The sequence below is a fragment of the Haemorhous mexicanus genome, chromosome 31, assembly GCF_027477595.1.
Source record: "Haemorhous mexicanus isolate bHaeMex1 chromosome 31, bHaeMex1.pri, whole genome shotgun sequence".
NCBI lineage: Eukaryota > Metazoa > Chordata > Aves > Passeriformes > Fringillidae > Haemorhous > Haemorhous mexicanus.
Genome location: NC_082371.1, coordinates 2820403 through 2835206, shown reverse-complemented (window position 1 = coordinate 2835206; position 14804 = coordinate 2820403). Strand labels below are relative to the sequence as shown.

The 14804-nt window shown below is 51.2% G+C and overlaps 1 long non-coding RNA gene across 1 annotated transcript; it reads left to right on the top strand.

The window, feature by feature from the left end:
* Positions 1 to 4852: 4852 nt before the first annotated feature.
* LOC132340300 (uncharacterized) lies at positions 4853 to 9161 on the top strand. The gene is made up of 3 exons (XR_009489831.1): positions 4853 to 4902; positions 5045 to 5068; positions 8958 to 9161. It is a non-coding gene; the product is annotated as an uncharacterized LOC132340300 (long non-coding RNA).
* The last annotated feature ends 5643 nt before the right edge of the window (positions 9162 to 14804 follow it).

Below are 14804 nucleotides of genomic sequence, written 5' to 3'. Positions count from 1 at the left end.
AGGGTCTCTCTCCCCAATTTGGGGGGGCTCCTTTCCCCTTTTAGGGTCCCTTCCCCTTTTAGGGTCTCTCTCCCCAGTTTGGGGGGGCTCCTTTCCCTTTTTGGGGTCTCTTTTCCTTTTTTGGGGTCTCCTTCCCCATTTAGGACCTCTCTCCACAATTTGGGGGGGGTCTCCTTTCCCTTTTTGGGGTCTCCTACCCCTTCTGGGGTCCCTTCCCCATTTGGGGCCTCTCTCCCCAATTTTGGGGTCTCTCTCTCCAATTTGGGGGGGGTCTCCTTTCCCCTTTTGGGGTCTCCTTTCCCTTTTTAGGGTCCCTTCCCCTTTTGGGGTCTCTCTCCCCAATTTGGGGGGTCTCCTTCCCCCATTTGGGGTCTCCTCCTTTTGGGGGGGCTCCTTCCCCATTTAGGGCCTCTCTCCCCAATTTTGGGCGGCTCGTTTCACCTTTTGGGGTCTCCTTCTCCTTTTTTTGAGGTCTCCTTTCCCCTTTTTAGGGTCCCTTCCCCTTTTTAGGGTCCCGTTCCCCTTTTAGGGTCCCTTCCCCTTTTGGGGGTCTCTCTCCCCAGTTTGGGGGGGGTCTGCTTTCCCCTTTTAGGGTCTCTTTCCCTTTTTGGGGTCTCTCTCCCCAGTTTGGGGGGACTCCTTTCCCCTTTTGGGGTCTCCTTTCCCTTTTTAGGGTCCCTTCCCCTTTTAGGGTCCCTTCCCATTTTAGGGTCTCTCTCCCCAACTTGGGGGGTCTCCTTTCCCTTTTGGGGTCTCCTTCCCCTTCTGGGGTCCCTTCCCCATTTGGGGCCTCTCTCCCCAATTTTGGGGTCTCTCTCCCCAGTTTGGGGGGGCTCCTTTCCCTTTTTGGGGTCTCTTTCCCTTTTTTGGGGTCTCCTTTCCCTTTTAGGGCCCCTCTCCCCAATTTGGGGGGGGTCTCTTTTCCCTTTTTAGGGTCCCTTCCCCTTTTGGGGGTCTCTCTCCCCAATTTGGGGGGGCTCCTTTCCCCATTTAGGGTCTCTCTCCCCAATTTGGGGGGTCTCCTTTCCTTTTTTGGGGTCTCCTTCCCCTTTTAGGGCCCCTCTCCACAATTTGGGGGGGGTCTCCTTTCCCTTTTAGGGTCCCGTTCCCCTTTTTAGGGTCCCTTCCCCTTTTAGGGTCTCCTTTCCCTTTTTGGGGTCTCTCTCCCCAATTTGGGGGGCTCTCCTTTCCCTTTTAGGGTCCCGTTCCCCTTTTAGGGTCCCCTTCCCCTTTTAGGGTCCCTTCCCCTTTTAGGATCCCCTTCCCCTTTTAGGATTTCTCTCCCAATTGGAGGCCGGACGGACCCCCCCCCCCCCCCCCCCCCCAAAACCGGGGTGTCCCCCCCTCCCCCTCCCCCCAGGAGATTTTCGGGGACCCCCGGGTGCCCCCCCAGCTTTGGGGGAGCGGCCGGAGCCGGCGGTGGCCGCGGCGACACTCGGGGACAGCGGAAGGGAGGGACGGAGGTGGCACCGGGGAAGTGGGGGAGGGGCGGGCGCGCTGCGGTCACCGCTGGCCCGAGGGGACCCTGGGGACACACTGGGGACGTTGGGGACACATTGGGGGGACATTGGGGACAATGGGGACAGGGCGGGCGCGGCGCCTGCTCGGCCTCGTCCTGCTGGGGGGACCCGGCCTGGCCGCAGGTGGGCACGGGGGGGGTTTGGGGGGTTTGGGGGGGGTTTGGGGGGATTGGGGTGTCCGGGGGGGTTTGGGGGGTTTGGGGGGTTTAGGGGGATTTAGGGGATTTGGGGGGGTTTGGGGGGATTTGGGGTGTCCGGGGGGTTTGGGGGGTTTGGGGGGTTTGGGGTGTCCGGGGGGATTTGGGGTGTCCGGGGGGGTTTGGGGGGGTTTGGGGGATTTGGGGTGTCCGGGGGGGTTTGGGGGATTTGGGGGGGTTTGGGGGATCCGGGGGGATTTGGGGTGTCCGGGGGGGTTTCGCTGATTTTGGGGAATTTGGGGGGATTTAGGGGATTTGGGGTGTCCAGGGGGTTTGGGGGGGTTTGGGGGGTTTGAGGGGTTTGGGGGGTTTGAGGGGTTTGGGGGGATTGGGGATTTGGGGGATTTGAGGGCTTTGGGGGGGTTTGGGGGATTTGGGGTGTCCGGGGGGGTTCGGGGTGTCCGGGGGGGTTTGGGGGGTTTGGGGGGGTTTGGGGGGGTTTGGGGTTTGGGGTGTCCGGGGGGGTTTGGGGGGATTTGGGGGATTTAGGGGGGTTTGGGGGGATCCAAGGGGGTTTGAGGGATTTGGGGTGTCCGGGGGATTTGGGGGGATTTAGGGGATTTTAGGGGATTTGGGGGGGGGGGCAGGAATTTGGGGTGCTGGGGAAGGAGTTTGTAGGGCTGGGGGTTTTAGGAACTGGGGGGGGGGGTCTCTGGGATTTGGGGTCGCTGGGATTTGGGGTCGCTGGGATTTGGGGGTCGCTGGGATTTGGGGTCGCTGGGATTTGGGGTCGCTGGGATTTGGGGTCTCAGGGATTTTGGGGTCTCAGGGATTTGGGGTCGCTGGGATTTGGGGTCTCAGGGATTTTGGGGTCTCAGGGATTTGGGGTCGCTGGGATTTGGGGTCTCAGGGATTTGGGGTCTCAGGGATTTGGGGGTCTCAGGGATTTGGGGTCTCAGGGATTTTGGGGTCTCAGGGATTTGGGGTCGCTGGGATTTGGGGTCTCAGGGATTTTGGGGTCTCAGGGATTTGGGGTCGCTGGGATTTGGGGGTCTCAGGGATTTTGGGGTCTCAGGGATTTGGGGTCTCAGGGATTTGGGGGATGCGTCACAGCCCCTTCCCCACCCCTTTAACTTTTGGGGTGCTCCTGGGCTGGGGGGGGGGGCACCCGGGGGGGGGGTCCAGGACCGACCCCAACCCCCCCAGACCTCGGGAATGGGGTGGGGGGCTCTGATGCCACTTGTGGGGTGACACACGGAGCCGGGGCGACCCCAAACTCCTAAAATCCCCCAAAACCCCCCCGAAAATCCCCCCCAAACCCCCAAAATCCCCCCCAACCCTTAAAAACTCCCCCAAATCCCCCAAAATCCTCCCTAAACCCCCAAAATCTCCCCCAAAATCCCCTAAAATCTCTCCAAACCCCCCCAAAATCCCCTCAAATCCCCAAACTCCTCTTCAAAGCCCCAAAATCCCCCCAAATCCCCTAAAATTTCTCCAACCCCCCCCCAAATCCCCTAAAATCCCCCCCAAAATCCTCTTCAAAACCCCAAAATCCCCCCAAACCCTTAAAATCCCCCCTCAAAACACCCCAAACCCCCTAAAATCCTCCAAACCCCCCAAATCCCCCCTGAAATCCCCAAACACCCCAAATCCCCCCCAAAACCCCCCTAAAATCCCCCAGACCCCCCAAATCCCCCCCAAAACCCCCCCTAAAATCCCCCCAAACCCCCCAAATCCCCCCTGAAATCCCCAAACACCCCCTAAAATCCCCCTAAAATACCCAACACCCCCAAATCCCCCAAATCCCCCCTAAAATCCCCCAAACCCCCCAAAAACCCCCCCTAAAATCCCCCAAAACACCCCCTAAAATCCCCCTAAAACCCCCCTAAAATCCCCTAAAATCTCCCAAACACCCCAAAATCCCCCCTAAAATCCCCCAAATCCCCCCTAAATTCCCCCAAACACCCCCAAATCCCCCCAAAATCCCCCCTAAAATCCCCCAAGCCCCCCTAAAATCCCCCAAAACCCCCCTAAAATCCCCCAAATCCCCCTAAACCCCCCCAAAATCCCCCAAATCCCCCCTAAAATCCCCCAAACCCCCCCAAAACCCCCCTAAAATCCCCCAAACTCCCCCCAAAATCCCCCAAATCCCCCCCTAAAATCCCCCAAAATCTCCCAAATCCCCCCTAAAATCTCCCAACCCCCCCTAAAATCCCCCAACCCCTCCCTAAAATCCCCCTAAAATCCCCAAACACCCCCTAAAATCCCCAAATCCCCCCAAAACCCCCCTAAAATCCCCCAAACCCCCCAAAATTCCCCGTAAAATCCCCCAAATCCCCCCTAAAATCCCCCAAATCCCCCAAAACCCCCCCAAAATCCCCCAAATCCCCCCCAAACCCCCCTAAAACCCCCCCAAATCCCCCTAAAATCCCCAAACACCCCCTAAAATCCCCCAACCCCTCCCTAAAATCCCCCAAACCCCCCTAAAACCCCCCAAATCCCCCTAAAATCCCCCAAATCCCCGCCAAAATCCCCCAAAACCCCCTTAAAATACCCCAAACCCCCCAAAATCCCCCCAAATCCCCCCCAAAATCGCCCCCAAAACCCCCCTAAAATCCCCCAAACCCCCCTAAAATCCCCCAAACCCCCCTAAAATCCCCCAAAACCCCCCTAAAATCCCCCAAATCCCCAAAACCCCCCCAAACACCCCCCCAAAATCCCCCAAATCCCCCCTAAAATCCCCCAAACCCCCCAAAACCGCCCCCTAAAATCCCCCAAACCCCCCAAAACCGCCCCCTAAAATCCCCCAAACCCCCCAAACCCCCCCCTAAAATCCCCCAAATCCCCCAAAACCCCCCTAAAACCCCCCAAAACCCCCCCTAAAATCCCCCAAATCCCCCCAAAACCCCCCTTAAAATCCCCCAAACCCCCCCAAAAATCCCCCAAACCCCCGAAACCCCCCCTAAAACCCCCCCAAATCCCCCAAATCCCCCCCAAACCCCCCAGGAGCCCTGGCCGAGCCCGAGCTCTGCTACGTGCTGGACGCGGTGCTCTTCCTCTACAGCCTCATCCTCACCGCCCTCTACGTCCACCTCCGGGTGAGGACCCCCTCCCCCCCGAACCCCACATTTTTTTTGGGGTCCCCAAACCTCCCCTCCCCCCCTTTTTTTCCTCATTTTTGGGGTTTTTTTTGTTCCCCCTCCCCCCAGTTCGTGAGCCGGAGGTTGCGGCGAGCGGCTCGGCAGGTAAAGGGGGGGGGGGAGGGGGTTTTGGGGGGGATTTTTGGGGTGCAGGGGGGGTTTGGGGGGGCTGTGGGGGATGGGAGGGGTCCGGCTGTGCCCCCCCCCACCCCCCCCAAAATCCCCTTTCGCTTTCTGTTCCCGCCAGAAGGAGGAAGAGGCCGTGTACGCCGTGAGTCACGGGGGGGGGCGGCGGCCAGTTTGGGGTCCCCCCCCGAGTTTGGGGCGGATTTTGGGGTCTCCCCCCCTGGATTTTGGGTCCCCCCCCGAGTTTGGGGTCCTCTCCCGAGTTTGCAGCGGGTTTTGGGGTCCCCCCACCGAGTTTGGGGCGGATTTTGGGGTCCCCCCCCCCGAGTTTGGGGCGATTTTGGGGTCTCCCCTCCTGGATTTTGGGGTCCCCTCCCGAGTTTGGGGGGATTTTGGGGTCTCCCCTCCTTGGAGTTTGGGGTCCCCTCCCGAGTTTGCAGCGGGTTTTGGGGTTCCCCCCCCCGAGTTTGGGGCGGATTTTGGGGTCCCCTCCCGAGTTTGGGGCAGATTTTGGGGTCCCCTCCTGAATTTGGGATCTCCCCCCCTGGATTTTGGGGTCCCCCCGAGTTTGGGGCGGATTTTGGGGTCTCGCCCCCTGGAGTTTGGGGTCCCCTCCCGAGTTTGCAGCGGGTTTTGGGGTCCCCCCCCGAGTTTGGGGCGGATTTTGGGGTCCCCTTCCGAGTTTGAGGGAATTTTGGGGTCCTCTCCCGAGTTTGGGGGGATTTTGGGGTCCCCTCCTGAGTTTGGGGGGATTTTGGGGTCTCCACCCCCGAGTTTGGGCGGATTTTGGGGTCCCCTCCCGAGTTTGGGGGGATTTTGGGGTCCCCCTCCCGAGTTTGGGGCGAATTTTGGGGTCCCCTCCCGAGTTTGCAGCGGGTTTTGGGGTCTCCCCCCCCCGAGTTTGGGCGGATTTTGGGGTCCCCCTTCCGAGTTTGAGGGAATTTTGGGGTCTCCCACCCGAGTTTGGGGCTGATTTTGGGGTCCCCCCCCCGGATTTTGGGGTGCCCTCCCGAGTTTGGGGCGGATTTTGGGATCTCCCCCCGTGGAGTTTGGGGTCCCCCCCCCGAGTTTGGGGGGATTTTGGGGTCTCCCCCCCCGAGTTTGGGGCGGATTTTGGGGTCTCCCACCCGAGTTTGGGGCGGATTTTGGGGTCACCCCCTTGGAGTTTGGGGTCCCTTCCCGAGTTTGGGGCGGATTTTGGGGTCCCCCCCCGAGTTTGGGGCGATTTTGGGGTCTCCCCTCCTGGATTTTGGGGTCCCCTCCCGAGTTTGGGGGGATTTTGGGGTCTCCACCCCCGAGTTTGGGCGGATTTTGGGGTCCCCTTCTGAGTTTGAGGGAATTTTGGGGTCCTCTCCCGAGTTTGGGGCGGATTTTGGGGTCTCCTCCCGAGTTTGGGCGGATTTTGGGGTCACCTCCCTGGAGTTTGGGGTCCCCTCCCGAGTTTAGGGCGGATTTTGGGGTCCTCTCCTGAGTTTGGGGCGGATTTTGGGGTCCCCCCCCCGAGTTTGGGGCGGATTTTGGGGTCCCCACCCCCGAGTTTGGGGCGGATTTTGGGGTCCCCCCCGAGTTTGGGGCGGATTTTGGGGTCCCCCCCATTTATGGGGTGAGATTTGGGGGATTTGGAGTTTTGGGATTTGGGGTTCCCCTCATTTATGGGGTTGGGATTTGGGGTGTCCCAAATTTATGGGGTGAGATTTGGGGTTTTTGGGATTTGGGGTTTTTGGGGTTTGGGTTTTTTGGGGTTTGGGGGTGCCCCCCATTTATGGTGTGAAATTTGGGGGGGTTTGGGGGTTTTGGGATTTGGGGTCCCCCCTATTTATGGGGTTGGGATTTGGGGTGTCCCAAATTTATGGGGTGAGATTTGGGGATTTTGGGATTTGGGATTTTTGGGATTTGGGGTCCCCCCCTATTTATGGGGTGAGATTTGGGGGATTTGGGGTTTGGGGGTTTGAGGATTTGGGGTTTTGGGATTTGGGGTTTTGGATTTGGGGTGTCCCTCCATTTATGGGGTGAAATTTGGGGGGTTTGGGATTTGGGGTGTCCCCCCCTCAAAGAACCAATTATGGGGCTGAGATTTGGGGTTTTTGGGATTTGGGGTTTTTGGGATTTGGGGTCCCCCCTATTTATGGGGCTGAGATTTGGGGTGTCCCCAATTTATGGGATAAATTTGGGATATTTGGGGTCCCTCCCATTTATGGGGTAAAATTTGGGTTTTTTTGGGATTTGGGTTTTTTTGGGATTTGGGCTTTGGGATTTGGGGTGTTTGGGATTTGGGGTTTTTTGGGGGATTTGGGGTGTTTGGGATTTGGGGTTTTTGGGGTTTGGGGTTTTTGGGGATTTGGGGTTTTTGGCATTTGGGGTGTTTGGGATGTGGGGTATTTGGGATGTGGGTTTTTTGGGATATGGGGTCCCCCCCCTATTTATGGGATGAGATTTGGAGTTTTTTGGAATTTGGGGTATTTAGGATTTGGGTTTTTTGGGGGTTTGGGGTTTTTGGGATTTGGGGTTCTTGGCATTTGGGGTGTTTGGGATTTGGGGTTTTTGGGATTTGGGGTATTTGGGATTTGGGGTGTTTGGGATTTGGGGTTTTTGGGATTTGGGGTATTTGGGATTTGGGGTTTTTAGGGATTTGGGGTTTTTGGGGTTTGGAGTATTTGGGAATTTGGGGTTTTTGGCATTTGGGGTGTTTGGGATTTGGGGGTTTTTTTGGGATTTGGGGTTAGGGATTTGGGGTGTTTGGGGGGATTTGGGGTTTTTGGGATTTGGGGTTTTGGATTTGGGTTTTTTGGGATTTGGGGTTGTTGGGATTTAGGGGTTTTTAGGGATTTGGGGTGTTTGGCATTTGGGGTTGTTTGGGGTTTGGGGTTTTTGGCATTTGGGGTGGGGTTGGGGTTTTGGGCATTTGGGGTGTTGGGTTGGGTTTTTGGGATTTGGGGTATTTGGGATTTGGGTTTTTTGGGATTTGGGGTATTTGGGATTTGGGTTTTTTGGGATTTGGGGTGTTTGGCATTTGGGGTTTTTGGGATTTGGGGTATTTGGGATTTGGGGTTTTTAGGGATTTGGGGTATTTGGGATTTTGTTTTCTTTGGGATTTGGGTTTTTTGGGATTTGGGGTGTTTGGGAATTTGGGGTGTTTGGGATGTGGGGTATTTGGGATTTGGGTTTTTGGGATTTTGGGTGCTTGGGAATTTGGGGTTTTTGGGATTTGGGGTTCTTGGCATTTGGGGTGTTTGGGGTTTGGGGTTTTTGGCATTTGGGGTTTTTGGGATTTGGGGTTTTTAGGGATTTGGGGTATTTGGGATTTTGTTTTCTTTGGGATTTGGGTTTTTAGGGATTTGGGGTGTTTGGGAATTTGGGATTTGGGATTTGGGGTTTTTGGGATTTGGGGTGGTTGGGATTTGGGGTTTTTAGGGATTTGGGGTGGTTGGGATTTGGGTTTTTAGGGATTTGGGGTGTTTGGGAATTTGGGGTTTTTGGGATTTGGGGTGCTTGGGATTTGGGGTATTTGGGATTTGGGTTTTTAGGGATTTGGGGTGGTTGGGATTTGGGGTTTTTGGGATTTGGGGTTCTTGGCATTTGGGGTGTTTGGGGTTTGGGGTTTTTGGCATTTTGGGGTTTTTTGGGATTTGGGGTTTTTTGGGATTTGGGGTATTTGGGATTTTGTTTTTTTTTGGGATTTGGGTTTTTTGGGATTTGGGGTGGTTGGGATTTGGGGTATTTGGGATTTGGGGTTTGGGGTTTGGGGTTTTAGGGATTTGGGGTATTTGGGATTTGGGTTTTTAGGGATTTGGGGTGGTTGGGATTTGGGGTTTTTAGGGATTTGGGGTTTTGGGATTTTGTTTTCTTTGGGATTTGGGTTTTTAGGGATTTAGGGTTTTTTATTTGTGGGTTTTGGGATCTTCTCCATCCCCCCTATAGAACCATTTATGGGGTGGCACTGGGGGGGTGACAGGGGGTGGCTGTCACTGAGAGGGGGGTGACACAGACCCCAAAAACCCCTCGGGACCCCAAAAACCCCTCGGGACCCCCCACAGGGTCTCAGCGAGGGCCACCAGGAGACCTACGAGACCCTGCAGATGAAGAGCTCCTGACCCCCCCTGTGTCCCCTCCTGTGTCCCCTCCCCCTGTCCCCCTCCTGTCCCCAAACCCCGGGACCCCCCTGCCAACGCCAGGACGGAAAATTGGGAATTTTTTTTTCCCCTAAATATGGAAAATTGGGATTTTTTCCCCTCTAAAAATGGAAAAAATGGGATTTTTTTACCCTGAAAATTGGGATTTTTTTCTCCTCTAAAAATGGAAAATTGGGATTTTTTTTTCCCTATAAAAATTAAAAATTGGGATTTTTTTTCTCCTCTAAATATGGAAAATTGGGATTTTTTTCTCCTCTAAAAATAGAAAATTGGGATTTTTTTTTTACCCTGAAAATTGGGAATTTTTTCCCTTCTAAAATGGAAAATTCGGATTTTTTTCCCCTAAATATGAAAAATTGGGATTTTTTTCCCCTATAAAAATGGAAAATTGGGATTTTTTTTACCCTGAAAATTGGGAATTTTTTCCCTTCTAAAAATGGAAAATTGGGATTTTTTTTTTCCCCTAAAAATGGAAAAAATGGGATTTTTTTTTCCCCTCTAAAAATTGAAAAAATGGGATTTTTTTTACCCTGAAAATTGGGAATTGTTTCCCCCTAAAAATGGAAAATTGGGATTTTTTTTACCCTGAAAATTGGGAATTTTTTTCCCCTAAAAATAGAAAATTGGGATTTTTTTTCCCTCTAAAAATAGAAAATTGGGGTTTTTTTTCCCTCTAAAAAATAGAAAATTGGGAATTTTTTTCCCCCTAAAAATGGAAAATGGGATTTTTTTCTCCTCTAAAAATAGAAAATTGGGATTTTTTTTTTACCCTGAAAATTGGGAATTTTTTTCCCTTCTAAAAATGGAAAATTTGGATTTTTTTTCCCCTATAAAAATGGAAAATTGGGAATTTTTTTCCCCTATAAAAATGGAAAATTGGGATTTTTTTTACCCTGAAAATTAGGAAATTTTTTCCTTCTAAAAATAAAAAATTGGGAATTTTTTTCCCCTATAAAAATGGAAAATTGGGAATTTTTTCCCCCCAAAATTCCCCCCCTTCCCCTCCCTCCCACTTTGGTGTTTTTGCCCCCAAATTCTGCCCCAAAAAAAACCCTGTGGAAATAAACCAGTTCAAACCAGTTCAAACCAGTTCAAACCAGTTCAGACCAGCTCAAACCAGTTCAAACCAGTTCAAACCAGTTCAGACCAGTTCAAACCAGTTCAAACCAGGAGGGGAGGGTAAAAATCAGGATGAAATTGATATAAAATTGAGATTTAAAAGGTTAAAAATAGAGGTTAAATGGGATTTAAAGGGTTAAAAATTGGGGTTAAAATTTGGGGTATAAAGGGTGAAAATTGGGATTAAAATGGGTTAAAAATTGGGGTTAAAATGGGGTAAAAATGGGTTAAAATTGGGATTTTAAAGGGTTAAAATTGGGGTAAAAATGGGTTAAAATTGGGGTAAAAATGGGTTAAAATTGGGGTAAAAATGGGTTAAATATTGGGGTAAAAATGGGTTAAAATTGGGATTTTAAAGGGTTAAATATGGGGTAAAATGGGTTAAAATTGGGGTAAAAATGGGTTAAAAATTGGGGTAAAAATGGGTTAAAATTGGGGTTAAATGGGTTAAAATTGGGGTAAAAATGGTTAAAATTGGGGTAAAATGGGTTAAAATTGGGATTTTAAAAGGTTAAAATTGGGGTAAAAATGGGTTAAAAATTGGGATTAAAATGGGTTAAAATTGGGGTAAAAATGGGTTAAAATTGGGGTTAAATGGGTTAAAATTGGGGTAAAAATGGGTTAAAATTGGGGTAAAATGGGTTAAAATTGGGATTTTAAAAGGTTAAAATTGGGGTAAAAATGGGTTAAAAATTGGGATTAAAATGGGTTAAAAATCGGGTAAAAATGGGTTAAAGATTGGGGTAAAAATGGGTTAAAAATTGGGGTAAAAATGGGTTAAAATTGGGATTTTAAAGGGTTAAAATTGGGGTAAAAATGGGTTAAAATTGGGATTTTAAAAGGTTAAAATTGGGGTAAAAATGGGTTAAAAATTGGGATTAAAATGGGTTAAAAATCGGGTAAAAATGGGTTAAAGATTGGGGTAAAAATGGGTTAAAAATTGGGGTAAAAATGGGTTAAAATTGGGATAAAAATGGGTAAAAATTGGGATTAAAATGGGTTAAAAATGGGGTAAAAATGGGTTAAAATTGGGATTTAAATGGGTTAAAATTGGGATTATAAAGGGTTAAAATTGGGGTAAAAATGGGTTAAAAATTGGGATTAAAATGGGTTAAAAATGGGGTAAAAATGGGTTAAAGATTGGGGTAAAAATGGGTTAAAATTGGGATTTAAATGGGTTAAAATTGGGATTATAAAGGGTTAAAATTGGGATTTTCAAAGGGTTAAAATTGGGATTAAAATGGGTTAAAAGAGATAAAAATGGGTTAAAATTGGGATTAAAAATTGGTAAAGAAAGGGATTAAAAAGGGTAAAAATGTGAATTAAAAATTGTTACAATTGGGGATGAAAATGGGTCAAAATAGATGAAAATGGTTAAAAATAGGGATAAAAATGGGTGAAAATAGGGATAAAAATGGGGAAAAATTGATGAAAAATGGGGAAAAATAGGGATGAAAATGGGTAAAAAATATGAAATAAAATGGGTTAAAAATAGAGATAAAAATGGGTTAAAATAGATGAAAAATGGTTAAAAATAGGGATTAAAATTGGGTAAAAATATGAAATAAAATGGGGAAAAATAGGGATAAAAATGGGTAAAATTAGGGATAAAAATGGGTTAAAATTGGTTAAAAAAGGGATTAAAATGGGGAAAAATATGAATTAAAAATGGGGAAAATAGGGATAAAAATGGGGGAAAATAGGGATTAAAATTGGTTTAAAAATTGATTAAAATGGGTAAAAATATGAATTAAAAATGGGTAAAAATATGAAATGAAATGGGTAAAAATAGGGATAAAAATGGGGAAAATAGAGATAAAAATGGGGAAAAATAGGAATTAAAATTGATTAAAAAGGGATTAAAATGGGTAAAAATATGAATTAAAAATAGGGGAAATAGGGATAAAAATGGGTTAAAATAGGGGTAAAAATGGGGATAAAAATGGGTTAAAATAGGGATAAAAATGGGGAAAAATAGGAATTAAAATTGGTTAAAAGGGATTAAAATGGGTAAAAATAGGAATTAAAAATGGGTTAAAATAGGGATGAAAATGGGTTAAAATAGGGGTAAAAATGGGTTAAAATAGGGATAAAAATGGTTAAAATAGGGATAAAAATGGGTAAAAATAGAGGTAAAAATGGGTTAAAATAGGGGTAAAAATAGGGATAAAAATGGGGAAAAATGGGGATAAAAATGGGGAAAAATGGGGGTAAAAATGGGGATAAAAATTGGTTAAAATAGGGATAAAAATTGGTTAAAATATGGGGTAAAAATGAGTTAAAATGGGGATAAAAATGGTTAAAATAAGGATAAAAATGGGTTAAAATATGGGGTAAAAATGAGTTAAAATGGGGATAAAAATGGGTTAAAATAAGGATAAAAATGGGTAAAAATGGGGATAAAAATGGGTTAAAATGGGGATAAAAATGGGTTAAAATAGGGGTAAAAATGGGTTAAAATAGGGGTAAAAATGGGTTAAAATTGGGATAAAAATGGGTTAAAATGGGGATAAAAATGGGTTAAAATATGAATTAAAAATGGGGATAAAATGGGTTAAACCCGGGATAAATCTGGGAATGGAAAAGGGTAAAAAGTGGGATAAAAATGGGTGAGAATCTGTAAAAAACGGGTAAAGAGAGAAACGATGGGTTAGCAGGGTGACAGGGTGGCACCAGGGTGGCACCAGGAGGTGGCACTAGGGTGGCATCAGGAGGTGACACTGGGGTGGCACCAGGGTGGCACCAGGAGGTGGCACTAGGGTGGCATCAGGAGGTGACACTGGGGTGGCACCAGGGTGGCAGCAGGAGGTGACACTGGGGTGGCACCAGGGTGGCATCAGGAGGTGACACTGGGGTGGCACCAGGGTGGCATCAGGGTGACAGGGTGGCAGCAGGAGGTGGCACCGGGGTGGCACCAGGGTGGCATCAGGAGGTGACACTGGGGTGGCACCAGGGTGGCATCAGGGTGACAGGGTGGCAGCAGGAGGTGGCACCGGGGTGGCATCAGGGTGGCATCAGGGTGGCAGGGTGGCGTCAGGAGGTGACAGGGTGGCACCGGGGTGGCATCAGCAGGTGGTCCCAGGGTGGCACCAGGAGGTGACACGGTGACAGCAGCTGGTGGCAGGGTGGCAGCAGGGTGACATGGTGGCATCAGGAGGTGACACAGTGACAGCAGCCGGTGGCAGGGTGGCATCAGGAGGTGGCAGGGGTGGCCCCAGGGTGGCATCAGGAGGTGGCATTGGGTGGCATCAGGGTGGCACGGTGGCGTCAGGAGGTGACAGGGTGGCATCAGGAGGTGGCCCCACGGTGGCATCAGGAGGTGGCACCGGGTGGCATCAGGAGGTGGCAGCGGTGGCCGTGGCCCAGACCTTCTCCAGCAGGGCACAGTACCTGTCGGGCACCCCGGTGTCCCTGCAGGGGACAGAGTGACACCGCAGGGGACATCAGCGGTGCCTGAGGGGACACAGCAGGGGACAGGAGGGGACAGGAGGTGACAGAGGTGACACAGCAGGGGGCACAGGAGGTGCCAGGAGATGCCAGGAGGTGGCAGTGGTGGCACAGGAGGTGACAGAGGTGGCACAGGAGATCCCGGGAGGTGCCAGGAGGTGCCAGGAAGCGGCAGTGGTGGCACAGGAGGTGGCACAGGAGGTGACAAGAGATGCCAGGAGGTGGGAGGTGACACGGGAGGTGCCAGGAGGTGACAGAAGAGGTCCCAGGAGGTGCCAGGGGTGACAGAGGCGGCACAGTAGGTGGCGCAGGAGGTGACAGGAGGTGACAGAGGTGGCCCAGGAAGTGACAAGAGATGCCAGGAGGTGACAGAGGTGACACTGGAGGGGACACAGGAGGTGCCAGGATGTGCCAGAGGTGACAGAAGAGGTCCCAGGGGTGACACAGGTGGCACAGGAGGTGGCAGAGGTGGCACAGGAGGTGACAGAAGAGGTCCCAGAAGGTGCCAGGAAATGACGGGGTGGCACAGGAGGTGACACGGGAGGTGCCAGGAGGTGCCAGAGGGAACAGAGGTGGCACAGGAGGTGACAGAGGTGGCACAGGTGGCACAGGAGGTGTCCCCGGAGGTGGCAGAGGTGGCACAGGAGATGCCAGAGGTGCCAGTGGTGGCACAGGCGGTGGCAGAGGTGGCACAGGAGGTGACAGAGGTAACAGAGGAGGTGACAGAGGTGGCACAGGAGGTGACAGAGGTGCCAGAGGTGGCACAGGCGGTGACAGAGGTGGCACAGGAGGTGACAGAGGTGACAGAGGAGGGTGCCAGAAGTGCCCCCGAGGTGCCAGAGGTGGCACAGCAGGTGACAGAGGTGCCCCCGAGGTGCCCCCGAGGTGACAGAGGTGACAGAGGAGGTGCCCCCGAGGTGACAGAGGTGGCACAGGAGGTGTCCCCGGAGGTGCCAGAGGTGGCACAGCAGGTGACAGAGGTGCCAGAGGTGCCCCCGAGGTGACAGAGGTGGCACAGGAGGTGCCCCCGAGGTGCCAGAGGTGGCACAGCAGGTGACAGAGGTGCCACTGGAGGTGCCAGAGGTGGCACAGCAGGTGCCAGAGGTGGCACAGGAGGTGTCCCCCGAGGTGCCCCCGAGGTGCCAGAGGTGGCACAGGAGGTGGCACAGCAGGTGCCAGAGGTGC